The sequence below is a fragment of the Ochotona curzoniae genome, unplaced genomic scaffold (assembly GCF_017591425.1).
Source record: "Ochotona curzoniae isolate NIBS_2020 unplaced genomic scaffold, NIBS_Ocur_1.0 contig_1588, whole genome shotgun sequence".
NCBI classification, from domain to species: Eukaryota; Metazoa; Chordata; class Mammalia; order Lagomorpha; family Ochotonidae; genus Ochotona; species Ochotona curzoniae.
Window position 1 is genome coordinate 163,456 of NW_024465131.1, and position 14,669 is coordinate 178,124.

Here is a 14,669-nt window from a genome sequence, read left to right on the forward strand (position 1 = left end):
TCACATGGGTCTCTCTAAGGTCTTTGATTGGAGGGCCCAGCGTACTGGCGCAAGTGTTAAGGTCCTCGCCTTGCACGCCCAGGATCCCATATGGGCACCGGGTCTATCCCGGCAGCCCCACTGGTACATGCAAAAGCCAGGGCTCAGAACAGGCCTTGTGGGGGTTATTGGCAGTCACCCTGAAGTAGGCCACAGTACCCTCTAGTGTGCATGAGGACCAGGTCTGTTGCAGGTTGGCAGGGCTCAGCTGTAGCACCTGGCATACCTGTGGGAGGTGTGGGGCTGAGGCAGAACTGGCCAAGCTGCATCCACAGGGAGTTGCACTGGCTGGTACAGGTGACAAACCACACCTGACCCTATGCTGGCTGCAACACACAACAGTTAAGTCTGGGGCCCATCGCGGTGGCGCAAGTGGTTAAGGTCCTCGCCTTTCACACCCGGGATCCCATATGGGCATCGGTTCTAATCCCGGCAGCCCCGCTTCCCTTCCAGCTCCCTGCCTGTGGCCCGAGAAAAGAGTCCAGGACGGCCCAAAGCTTTGGGACCCTGCACCCACATGGGAGACCCGGAAGAGCCTCCTGGCTTTGGATCGGCATTGCATTGGCCATTGCGCTCACTTGGGGAGTGAATCATCGGACAGAAGTTCTTCTTCTCTGTCTCTCCTCTCTGTATATCCGCCTTTCCAATAAAAAAAAAAATATATATATATATATATATATATCTTAAAAAAAAAAAACCTTTAAGAGTTAAGTCTGAGGTCACCCCAATTGAAGTTTCTAGTGGTCTCCCCAACTAAACCACTGGACTCACACCTTGGCCACAGGGAAAACACACATGTGTGGTCCAACCTTGGGGTGCATGTGTCAGGACTGGGGCTCCTCAGGTTCTGATGTCTGTGCAGGAGACAGCATGTTCAGAAGCACGCGGGGGACAGGATGGCCAGCTCATCTAGGTCATCAGGGGTTGTCAACTGCCTTACAGAGGATGGAGAACTTTGATTCATTCTCTTGCATCTGTGGACACGCTAGGGTGGACTTTGTCAACCAACAGGCTTTGGAAAGATTCTCTCAGTCCTGGACCAAGACTAATAAGTGTTCGGGCTGTCAAAGCTACTCCAGTAACAGGTTTCGAGAAATCTGTCCACATCAGGGTCTCTGCGGCATAATCCAATGCCCAGCCCGTCCCTGCGCGCTGGAGGAGTGACAGCAAGGAACACAGCCTCCCTTACTTCCCTGGGAACACAGGAGGAATAAGAGAAAGAACGTGTCCCATCCACCTTCCTCTGCGCTTGAACCTGCCCACCCTAGTCAGAGGTCCACAGGGTGTGCATCCAACTCAACTAAGTAAGCAACATGAGAAACAAAGTTCAACATTTTTAATTGAGCAAAAAACGTGGATGTGACCTGTATGCCAAGGCTGGTGCCAGGCAAGGACACTCATGAACGGACACAGAGCTAAGCTGCAGAAGACTTGCTTCTTGGAAGAATGGAAGAACAGCAGTGGTGCTTTCTCATTGAAGTTCACAAGAATCTAGAGAGTAGGAATATGTGGGATGAATACTCTTCCTCCCTGTTGTTTTCAAGATTTCATTTTCTTGGGTCTGGCGTGATAGTGTAGTGGTTAAAGTCCTTGCCCTGCACACACCGGGATCCCATATGCGCACTGGTTCTAATCCTAGCAGCTCTGCTTCCCATCCAGCTCCCTGCCTGTGGCCTGGGAAAGCAGTCGAGGACGGCTCAAAGCTTTGGGACCCTGCAACTGCATGGGAGACCAGGAAGAACTCTTGGCTCCTGGCACCTGGCTTTGGATTGGCTCCAGCCATTGCAGCCACTTGGGGAGTGAACCATCTGATGGAAGATCTTCCTCTCTCTCTCCATTAGCAGGGACCTGGTGGGAAGCAGAGCTTCCAGGACACAAACCAGCACCCGTATTTGATGCTGGCACCACAAACCTAGCCAAATATGGCCTGGGTCCGGCTCCCATCTCTTCCCCATGTTATGGACATTAATTCCCATGTAAGGAAGGCAGATGAGTTCTCACAGATCAATGTTGAACACAGAGGTAATAACTTGTTGTTAAGATTTTTGTTGTTGTTGTTGTTATTTGAATGGAAAAGTGATAAATAGAGAAACAAAGAGAAATACACACTCCCCATCTGCTGGTTCACTCCCTCAAATGGCCACAAGGCCAGAGGCCAGGTCAGCGGGAGCCAGGAGCAGGGAATTCCATCTGGGGCTTCCACATGCATGGTGGGGCCCGAGTTTTTAGGCCACGTTCTGCTGCTTTCCACACCACTTTAGTAGGATGCCAGATCTGAAGTGGAGCATCCAACTCTGCGATTGGTGCTTGGATACGGGATTCTGTCACCACAAGCAGCGACTCACCAGGCTGCACCACAACATCCACCCTGGGATGGTAACTCCTTCCTCTGAGTGACGACCTCTGCTGTGACTCAAGGTGTCCCACTGCTCCAAGACCCTGCCTGGCTGCCTTGGTTTACAATCCCTGATTGGAATGGCAGTGAGTCTCCGCTATGAGTATTCACACTAGTCCTTTCCCAAGTACACCAGTCTCGCTAAATGTTGTAATGGCTGTGCGGAAGCCATGTCATGCCTCATTGAACATTAGGGATTTGGCTGTGAAATAGTTACGTTGTCTGGGGACATCCTCCAATGCTCAGTTTATTTTTTTTTTGTTTATTTGTTTTTGTTTTCCTTTTTAAAAAGATTTATTTATTTATTGGAAAGTCAGATATATAGAGAGGAGGAGAGACAGAGAGGAAGATCTTCCATCTTCCACTCCTAACCTGATCGCAACAGTTGGAGCTTAGCCAATCTGAAGCCAGGAGCCTTTTCTGGGTCTCCCACGTGGGTGCAGAGTCCCAAAGCTTTGGGCTGTCCTCCATTGCTTTCCGAGGCCACAGGGAGGGAGCTGGATGGGCAGTGGAGCTGAAGGTATTAGAACCAGTGGCTATATAAGATCCTGGTGCGTTCAGGCAAGGACTTTAACTGCTACCCTATCATGCACAGCCACATTTTGTTTTTAAACAAAGAGACAGAAAAGGAAAGAAATCATGTGAGTGGTAGGTACCCAACCACCTAAGCCACCACCTCAGCCTCCTACAATGTGTCTTAGCAGGGATGGAGGCAGAAAGGAAACCCAAGCATTCTGGTACCATTTGGGCCATCTTCCACTGCTTTTCCAGGTCTCCTGATACGGCAGTGGATCAGAAGTGGAGCAGCCAGGACAGCCTTACAAGTGTCGCTGAACCCCTTTTACCACAATGCTGGGCCTTTCAGAGCAGTTTTAACTGTAATACAAATTTGATATAAGCACAGAACAACAGCCTAGTAGCTAAACTCCTCACCGTGCACATGCCATGATCCCCTCTGGGCACCAGTTTGTGTCCTGGTGTCCCCTCTTGCCATCCTGCTCCCTGCTTGTGGCCTGGCACCGTGTGCCCATGTGGGAAACCCAAAAGAAGCTCCAGAATCACTGGCTTCAGATTGGTTCAGCTCTGGCCGTTGAGGAAACTTGGGGAGTAAATCAGTGGACAAAAGTGCTTTCTCTCCTACTCTCCTCCTCTCTGTATATCTGATTTTTCAATAACAAAAAATAAATATTTAAGAATGTTTAGACCTGAGTTGAGCAATCCTAAACCAGGAGTCGGGAGCCTATTCTGGGTCTCCCACCACAGGTACAGGGTCCCAAGGCTTTGGGCCGTCTTCAACTGCTTTCCCAGGCCACAAGCAGGGAGGTGGATGGGAAGTGGAACAGCTGGGATTAGACCTCGTGCCCATATGGGATCTCAGTGCGTGCAAGGTGAAGACTTTAGCCCCGAGGCTACTGCGCTGGGCCCTCCCAGATGCATTTGCAATGTTTGATGGGTTTGTTGGGATGGAATGCTGTCATAAGTCAGGAAGCACCTCTACCACACACTGGGTGGCTTAGAAACAGCAGAAGTGAATTCTCATAGACCTGCAGGTTAGGCAGCCCAAGCTCTGCAGATCTGGTATCTGGTTCACAAATGTGCTTTCAAGCCACGGCTTCAGATGGCAGAAAAGGAGGAAATGCCTCTCTGAGTTAATCCCATTTGTGGCTCTACCTCATGAGCTCAATCCCTCATGGTCTTAATCCCCTCCTCATGTCTTCCGCCTTATACCATCATGTCAGGGGGGAAGGGTGTCTTTTATCATTACTATTACCATTGCTATTGTTTGAAAAGAATAGAGAAAGCCCCTCTCTGTTGGTTAGCTCCACACAATGGCCCCACGATGGCCAGGGCTGAGCTGGGTGGGAGCCAGGAGCCAGGAACTCAAGCAGGTCCTGAACATGAGTCCCAGGGCCCAGCTGCTTGAGATGCCACTGCTGCCTCCCGGGATGTACACCAGGAAAGCGGAATTGGGAGAGGAGCTTGGACTGCAACCCAGGCCTGGCACAGGAGGCAGGCATGCTGGCTGGCATCTTCACTGCCCTGGCGTCAGGATGTAGCTGGGAAGACCACAAGTCTGGGTTTTTCTCTTCTGTATTGCAGTCCAAGGTTGTTAAGAGAGCAACTTCCACAAGCCCAGCCCATCACATCGTGCCCAGAACAGAGCAGAGAATCCTAAGCCAGGCTCTGCCTATCGATGCCCTGTGCAAAGCAACACAAGAGAATCCATGTGACATGCCCCAGGCCTCTCTGCTGTGGCTCCTTGGGAACCAGTGGACAGTGCAGGGCCCCAATGGACACTCTCCCAGCCTCATTCCCACTGGGCACAGCCTTTCCCTTAAGGTAAGATTCAAAGAGGAAAGTGATGTCTTTCCTTGCTTGCCCAACTCACTGGAGTGTCTTCAGCACGGGGTCTGGGGACTAGGCACCTAGCTGCATCATAGCACTCACCATGTTTCTGATTTCTCTCTGTGCTGGCCTGTTTTGTAACCTGCTGCTTCAGACTCTCATGGAACTGTCCGGACAGAAATAGCCATATTCTCTCCTACATTTCTTCCCATTCACTCTGGATTCCTGCTTGCCTATGTTCAATCATTTTCCTCATTTTTCTCATTTTTCTGAAGGCGTCACACTGGACAGTCAGGATGGTGTTGTGGTGCCAGCTGATGCCTGTGACACTGGCATCCTCTGCCAGAGCACTGCTTCAAGATCTGACTGCAACCCACTTTTTTTTTGTTGTTTAAGTCACTTTTCCCTTTGAATAAATCTCAGTCCTCAAAAAGTTGTTCCTAGCTGAAGCTTCAGTCCCTCACCCCAAGACCCACAGGTTCTAGAAGCTTCCACCAGTTCTCAGACATGTGAGAGTCATCAAAAATTCATGGAAAATGGAGTCCTGTGATAAATTTCTGTTAGTGAAATGCAGTTTGAAATGCGTGCTTGCAGAAAGACACAAAAGTTTAGAACTGGCACTCTGGCTTAGCAGGTAAAGTCTTTGCCCATAGTGCCAGCATCTCCCACCAACACTGATTCTGTCTCAGTGACTTCACTTTCAACCAGATCCCTGCTGAAGGCCTGGAAAATGCAGTGCAGGATGACACAAGTGTCTAGGTCTGTGCCACCCATGTGGGAGATCAGTTAGAGATCCTAGTTCTATTCTGGCACCTTCTCTCTCTCCCTTGATTTTCAAAGGAAATAAACACATCATACTTTTTTAAAGGCCATGCAAATGCATGTTATGAAAAAAATGCATGCATTTAAAAATGATTTGCAACAGCATAACTTTTATTTTCATTCCATTTTTGTGAACTTTATAAAACCTAGGTAAAAAATGCTTGGGTTGCTGTGAACTCTAAATGTATGCCTTGGTGGTAGGTCCATCAGAGTTGAGCTGTGACTCAAGACTCAACCTAGGCTATCTGGGAGTTTCTAGAAGGGCCTCAGCTTGGTCGAGCCCCTCCAGTCTCTGACCCATGCAAGTCTAACAGATTCAGAGTGGTAACTTCTATCAGCCACGTGAGGTGAGGAAGAGCAAGTTCACCTGTACCCACTGCTGCCCATGCCACCCTCCACATGGGAGTCTCAACAGGCCGTGTCATAGAATCACCAATGTGAACTGCGCCCTGGTCTAGAACAACCAACAGAATCATTCCTCCATGGAATCAGGATTGGGAAGCTGAATTCACCTCCAGGCAAAATCCATGATTTCCTTGACTTACAGACCAGTGGGAGGGCTACACTTGATCAAGTGTTAGTCACGGTCAAGGCCGGCACCTGTGAACACTGTCACAGTCTGAAAAGGCCATCCATGCACAGGACATCCACGGAGATGGAAGTGAGGACCAGGGTCAGCCACAGGATGGCAGTGGTGGGTGAAGGTTGAGTAACTAAAACAGGGGGAACCAAGTCCCCAGGAAAGATTGTACCCAGTGTATTCATGGAATGAGAAGGCAGGCGTGGCTGGAGTCTGGATACCTTCACATGATACTACCAAGTAGATGTGGAGGTCTACAGAGGCTGAACAGCTGCACACCAGGGACTTTGTGGAATGGGGACCCTATGACATGCATTGAACTGCCTTAATTTCAATATGAAGGGAAAGTGAGTTCATATCTTATATACTTAAAGCTGAGATGCCCAAAGTGTCTCCTTGAGTAGCAGCTGTCCATCAGGGGAAAAGAACTCAGGGAGGGCTCGTGTACTTCTAATCCCAAAGCAGCCTGGTTGCCATTGCCGTTCGCACCAAGGATGAGGCACTGTTAGAGACTTCCTGGGATAGTGCTGGGCGTGGGCTCTGCAAGCAGAGGCTCCTGCTGGACATGGAGCTGCACGTGTCCTCAGGCTGATGTGCAACCCAATGAAGGTTGTAGCTTGGAGAGGCGGGGTGGGCAACACGGTCACATTGGTCTCAGAGGGTATCTTGGCAGTGCAAGGGAGTATGGGGCAGAGCCAAAGGGGAAAGTCCAGGGCACAGCTAGAGGTCTTCCTGGCCACATGAACACTAAGAAAGCAAGCTTCTGTGGGAATGAAGATCATGGGGAGACACTCAGGTGGCTGTGCAGAGAACCAGGAATCACCCCTGAGCAGGCACAAAGATACAGCCCTTCCCTGTCTGCCACAGGACATGAAGGCCCTGAGCTGAAGGACTGAGTAGAGTGAAATGCAGTTTCCACAAATCCAGAATTGATTCCCAGCAGGGTGACATCTGAGCCAATGCGGGGCTCCAGGGCAGGCCTACTACATCTGTGGCAAATAACATGGGGACAAGCAGAAGAGCTCTGGGCATGGACCAGGCATCAGACTGGCTGAGGGCATGGACCAGGCAGAAGACTGAGTTGTTTTGAAAAGAGACTGATGGGCTGAGGCCGGCTACGCACTGTAAAAGTGTGTGGTATTTCTCAAAAGGCAGAAACACATTGATGGAACCCCTGCCACGTCTAATTGTCTCTGGCTGGCATTGGGGCTGGGTTGGCAGGCAGTGGCTCACTGCTCCCAATGGCTCTTCTACAGATAGGAAGTGTAACTAAGCTGCCCTTCCCTTCCGCGGAGACCCTGCAAGCCAAGACAGTAATCAGACACTGGCTGCCTCCTCCCCGTTATGCTGCCCACTGCACACAGCCCACTCTTACCCCCACACCATGGTGGCCCTGCATGGTCTATGAGGAGCTCTGGGCTCCCTCCCACCTTCAGCCTAGCAAGTCTTTCCATCGCAGCCCCTCACATGGGGCCTCACTGTCCTGTGGGACCCACCTCCACTCTCCACCTGCTCAGGCGTCATGCCTTCCCTGATCCTTCACTCACAGTCCCACGCTCAGGTGCCAAACCCCAAGGCCACCACGGACCCTTCAGCCATAGTTCCTTGGTGGAAAGGACTCCCCTGTGGGGATATGCCCCTGTCCATTTGCGTGTGGCTATGTGGGCCCAGAAATTCTGCAATCACTGCCAAGTGATCCTCCAAATCCCCCTTTCCTATCATCCCATCAAACGTTCATCTAAATGATCGGATTTCACAGCCACGTCACCATGCCACCTTGTGTGAATCCCAGGGTGTCACTAGGGTGGGTCTAACTCTGTCACAGGCAGACATTTAAAGCGGGTCAGACCTGCACTCACTTCAGACAGGCCGAGGCCACAAGAGCAAGTCCGTGCGATTCTGCTCTGCGCTGCTCCTGCCTCCCTTGCATCCGTCAGGACCAAGAAGGGACTGGTGCTCCCCGACCATGGATGCGGACCAGAAGCCGCCAGGAATGGAAGTAAGTGGAAGAGGGCCTCCTTTTGCTTCTCACAGGAGTGTTGGGTTGTCTTCTACTTCATTTATTCTTATTTTGTTTTTGAAAATTATTTTTTAAATTATTAATTGTATTCTATTTCACTTCACAAGATAAGATGTACTTGTTTGGCAGGCAGAGTGATAGAGACGAAGGGAGAGCTCTCCCATCCCCCAGATGGCTGCAGGGCTGAGTCTGGTCCAGCCTTCCACTGCTATCCTGGGCTCATAAGCATGGAGCTAGATCAGAAGATGAGGATCCAGGATTTGAACTTGCACCTATATAGGATGCTGGCATTGTAGGCTGTGGCTTTTTTTATTCTTTCTCTCTAAGATTTGTTTGTTTTTATTGGAAAGTCAGAAAGAGAGAGAAGAAGAGACAGAGAGGAAAATCTTGCATCTGTTGATTTATTCCCCAAGTGAGTGCAACAGCCAGTGCTGTGCCCATCTGGAGCCAGAAGCCAGGAACATCTCCAGGGTCTCCCACATGGGGGCAGGTTCCCAAGGCTTTGGGCCATCACCACTGCTTTCCCAGGCCACAAGCAGGGAGCTGGATGGGAAGCAGGGCGGCCGGGATTACAACCAGCACCCATATAGAATCCTGGTGCATGCAAGCAAGGCCTTTAGCCGCTAGGCTAGAATGCTGGGCCCAACCAATGGCTTTAAGCAGCTATACCCTAAACGCTGATGCCATCACAAGCACTTCTGCTTCACCTTTCTTTACAAATATTAGCTCCTTGAATCCTTGTAGAACACTTTGTTAAAGGGTTCTTTTTCTGTATTCTTACAAGGAAGGGAAGAGGCCCCATACCGCTCACTCTCTTGAATGGGGACCCATGGCTGTAATTTTCATAACTAGGAAAGACCACTGCTGACCTGGCCCGTCCACTCGTGGATTCTGATTCAATGGAGGGAGTGGAGGCACTGGTGACTTTCATCCTTCATCTTGGTGACTGTATTTTTTTCAAGCATTTCCATTCAGATTGTGTCCTGCTTTCTGTGTCTATGTAATCGCTAACATCTTTCCCTAATGATTCCATCAGCTGTGGTGCTTCTGGGTCCCGTGATCCATTTCCCCACAGTGTTGGATCTATGTCAGATTGGGTCATTTTAGGCGGGAGGCTGGCATGGTGCATCCATTTCATATTCTAGGGGTGCTGTGCCTTTTGTCATCATTTTGCTAAGGTCCTCTGATTCTGCTAAGTGAATTGATGCTGGGAGGGTTGTCTTGAAGTATTTGTAAGTTGGGACAGGGCTGGGTATTAGTCTGTGTTTAATTTGATCATACTACGAAGAATTTTCGTTACCCCGTGGGTGATTGGATTAGGGGATGCACCAGTGTGCCAGCTGGGAACACAGACTTCTGTGTCAGCCTGGGGGATGTCTGCCATTCCCCTGTCTGGTGGTCCTGATGCAGCCTAAGCAGTTAACACCCATCATGTCCCGGCCTGTGCTGGCACAGGGACTCTCCCTTTGCTCTCCCCCTGCACTGCACCACACTTTACCTCCTGCCTGCAGACGCCTGTCCTGTGTGCCCACCGTCCATGAATCTGAAGCCCGGTGATCCATGCGGTTAATCTGGCAACTTACAATTCAGGATAAGGGACAAGGGGGATTTGGTGGTGGTTGTTGTTGTTAATAATCTGCAAGTGAGGCCTTCCATTCATCTAGAATTATTCGTACGCCTCTACATAAGCTTTTCAAAAGAGTTGAGACATGTTGGTTTCTCGCGTTTTGATTGGCTAAACCTTTAATCTCTTCACAGAGAAGTCAATGATGCAGTTACGTAAAGATTGAGTTTTCACTTCTTTTTCTTAGAGTGGAACAATTCAGGCTGAATCTACCCAAGACTCAGAACAACTACAGGAAAGCGAAAGCAAGCAATCAAAACCCTCAGGTAAAATGTTCTCAAACCTATAGAGACAACGCCCCTGCTCCCGACAATTCCCCAACAACCCTGGTACCTCCCCATTCCAGACATCCCATCAGGCCCCAGGTGATGGCAGCTCACGCAGTGACAGAGCTGTTCTCAGCGTCCTGGGAGCTCTCCACCCTGTCCACAGCTCCAGTGACCTGACAGATAAGTGGACATGAGCCCCGCCTCAGGAGAGCCTGCTCAGGCCGCAAAGGCATGGTCAAAGTTTCGTTCTGCCTCTAAAATGTGTTGTCTGGAAGTTGAGCAGTATCTGGATCCTTGGGTGTCCCAGAGACTGAGTGTGCTGGGCTCCAAGACTGGTTGATGTTGAATACCAGACTTCTCATTTGCTCTTTGATTGATCTCCCACTGCAAAGGTATTCAAGAAAGCTCGTGGGAAAATGCAAAATTTTTTTCCTTTTAAGTCCATGCATAGAAGAGGCCTTTAAGTTTAGGAAAATGCATATTATTGGTTCATGATTTTTCTGAAGTGGCCTTGTAAAGCCGTGTTGGGGCCTGTTGGTATAGAGGGAGATTCTGAGAATTGCCCCAAATGTGCATGGGGAGTGTTCAAGGTCCATGTTCCTTGCAGACCCACTCACTCAACCATGGAGTGAAGACGAAGTCCGGAGTTTCCTGCAAGAGTGGGAGTTTCTGCAATGGCAGCACCGTGTGGGGAGGAAGAGGAGCTCCGTTGTGTCGAGGGCAATTGCTCAGCGTCTCAAGCACAAAGGCATACAGAAAACCTGGCAGGAATGTCTCTCGATGCTGGTCAGTCTCAAAGACTTATACTGGACCATCTGTGAGGCCAATAAGAAGCCCAGGAGCAAGCCGCTGCCGTGCCCCTTCGGAGACATCCTGCACAGGATTCTGGGACCGACATGGGAGGACAACGGCTCAGGTTTGTCTCGCCTGGCTTCTTCTTCACATCCCTTCAGCAAGTGGCATGGGCTGAGCCAGGTGTCACTGTGTTAGGTGACAGCACCAGCCCCTGCCCCAGGCTCCCTGCTCTGCACACAGCACCCTGAGGATACACCTTCCCCTCTCCTCATCCCTTTCTCCAGACTGCAATGACTTGGCTCATGGGCCCGTTCAGTATGGACAGGGTGCCAGGGTGAGGGTGTGATCCTAGGCAGGAATTCGGGAATTCAGCACTCCTTGTGCCTCTCTTGCAGATGCTGCCTGCGTTGATGCTGCTGCCCTCCCACCTCCACAGTACCAGCTCTGCACCTTCCAGCTTCCCTTGCAGCAACTGCCATGGGGCCCTGCACCTGCCTTCTACATGGGTCACCCTCAGGCACCCAGCTACTACGCCTGGAATGGGAATGCCTTGTATACGTGGGCGGCACCATGCCCTTATCCTGTATTTCTTCAGGGAGATTCCAGACCACAGCAACAGTGGTCATGTCAGGGTTAATGTGGCAACAAGAAGATCCTGGCGAGATAAATGATCTGCACTGTGGACGTCACCCACACTTCAGGATGAACCACTTTGTCTAAGAAAACATAGCCTTTTATACCCAGAAAGAACCTGGGCGTCATACAAACGGTTCACTAATCCTTATCTTCCGTGAAGCTAGCAATTCTTAGAATAGGGAGACGACATTAACAGAGTCTTGGTACGCTTTTGATTCATGACTTGTAACTCATGGAAAACAAGAAGGAAAGATAGACTAGAGGCCAGAAATGCTGTCTTCTGTTATTGTAACCAGAGGGAGGCGCACAGGAGACATAGCACCGAGGAGTTGGGTCTGCTGCTTGCTGTTCCAAGGTTAGACACTAGCCCTGGCTTGCCAATAGCTCCCTTGGCCACCGACACACTCAGCTCCTCAGGTCAACCATGACACAGAGTGACACGCAACCCGAATCCACACACGTTGGACAAGTTAGACCCCAGCTTTGTCTGAATGCAACAGAGTATGCAACTTATGATTGCTTCCTTTCCCAACCCTATGGAATGACAATAAAATGTGGATGAAATGAATGATCTTTGATTTACTGTCTCTGTGCCTCAAGTTCTTACCTCAGGGCTTGATTTCTGGGGAATTACACACATACACAGCACAGTCATTTCTTGGTGGTCCTTGTGGTTAAAGACAGTTCCCTTTGAGATCATTCTAGTTTCACACGTAGTTGTACCAGAAAATGCAGGAGGATCACATGGGTCTCTCTAAGATCTTTGATTGGAGGGCCCAGCGTGGTGGCGCCAGTGGTTAAGGTCCTGGCCTTGCACGCCCGGGATCCCATATGGGCGCCGGGTCCATCCAGGCAGCCCCGCTGGTACATGCAAAAGCCAGGGCTGAGAGCAGGCCATTGGGGGTTATTGGGAGTCACCCTGAACTAGGCCACAGTACCCTCTAGTGTGCATGAGGACCAGGTCTGTGGCAGGTTGGCAGGGCTCAGCTGTAGCACCTGGCATACCTGTGGGAGGTGTGGGGCTGAGGCAGAACTGGCCAAGCTGCATCCACAGGGAGTTGCACTGGCTGGTGCAGGTGACAAACCACACCTGAACCTATGCTGGCTGCAACACACAACAGTTAAGTCTGGGGCCCGTCGCGGTGGTGCAGGTGGTTAAGGTCCTCGCCTTTCACACCCGGGATCCCATATGGGCGTCGGTTCTAATCCCGGCAGCCCCGCTTCCCTTCCAGCTCCCTGCCTGTGGCCCGAGAAAACAGTCCAGGTTGGCCCAAAGCTTTGGGACCCTGCACCCACATGGGAGACCCGGAAGAGCCTCCTGGCTTTGGATCGGCATAGCATCGGCCATTGCGCTCACTTGGGGAGTGAATCATCGGACAGAAGATCTTCCTCTCTGTCTCTCCTCTCTGTATATCCGCCTTTCCAATAAATATAAATATATATATATATATATCTTAAAAAACAAAAACCTTTAAGAGTTAAGTCTGAGGTCACCCAAATTGAAGTTTCTAGTGGTCTCCCCAACTAAACCGCTGGACTCACACCTTGGCCACTGGGAAACACAGATGTGTGGTCAACCTTGGGGTGCATGTGTCGGGGACTGGGGCTCCTCAGGTTCTGATGTCTGTGCAGGTGACAGCATGTTCAGAAGCACGCGGGGGACAGGATGGCCAGCTCATCTAGGTCATCAGGGGTTGTCAACTGCCTTACAGAGGATGGAGAGCTTTGATTCATTCTCTTGTGTCTGTGGACACGCTAGGGTGGACTTTGTCAACCAACAGGCTTTGGGAAGATTCTCTCAGTCCTGGACCAAGACTAATAAGTGTTCGGGCTGTCAAAGCTACTCCAGTAACAGGTTTTGAGAAATCTGTCCACATCAGGGTCTCTGCGGCATAATCCAATGCCCAGCCCGTCCCTGGGCGCTGGAGGAGTGACAGCAAGGAACATAGCCTCCCTTACTTCCCTGGGAACACAGGAGGAATAAAAGAAAGAACGTGTCCCATCCACCTTCCTCTGCCCTTGAACCTGCCCACCCTAGTCAGAGGTCCACAGGGTGTGCATCCAACTCAACTAAGTAAGCAACATGAGAAACAAAGTTCAACGTTTTTAATTGAGCAAAAAAAGAGGATGTGACCTGTATGCCGAGGCTGGTGCCAGGCAAGGACACTCATGAACGGACACAGAGCGAAGCTGCAGAAGACTTGCTTCTTGGAAGAATGGAAGAACAGCGGTGGTGCTTTCTCATTGAAGTTCACAAGAATCCAGAGAGTAGGAATATGTGGGATGAATACTCTTCCTCCCTGTTGTTTTCAAGATTTCATTTTCTTGGGCCTGGCGTGATAGTGTAGTGGTTAAAGTCCTCGCCCTGCACGCACCGGGATCCCATATGCGCACTGGTTCTAATCCTGGAGGCCCAGCTTCCCATCCAGCTCCCTGCCTGTGGCCTGGGAAAGCATTCAAGGATGGCCCAAAGACTTGGGACCCTGCAACTGCTTGGGAGTGTCTCTGGCTGGCAGGGGGGCTGGGTTGGCAGGCAGTGTCTCACTGCTCCCAAGCGCTCTCCTACCAATAGGAAGTATAACTAAACTGCCCTTCCGTTCCGCGGAGACCCGTGCAAGCCAAGACAGAAATCAGACACTGGCTGCCTCCTCCCCGTTATGCTGCCCACTGCACACAGCCCACTGTTACCCCCACACCATGGTGGCCCTGCATGGTCTATGAGGAGCTCTGGGCTCCCTCCCACCTTCAGCCTAGCAAGTCTTTCCATCGCAGCCCCTCACATGGGGCCTCACTGTCCTGTGGGACCCACCTCCACTCTCCACCTGCTCAGGCGTCATGCCTTCCCTGATCCTTCACTCACAGTCCCACGCTCAGGTGCCAAACCCCAAGGCCACCACGGACCCTTCAGCCATAGTTCCTTGGTGGAAAGGACTCCCCTGTGGGGATATGCCCCTGTCCATTTGCGTGTGGCTATGTGGGCCCAGAAATTCTGCAATCACTGCCAAGTGATCCTCCAAATCCCCCTTTCCTATCATCCCATCAAACGTTCATCTAAATGATCGGATTTCACAGCCACGTCACCATGCCACCTTGTGTGAATCCCAGGGTGTCACTAGGGTGGGTCTAACTCTGTCACAGGCAGA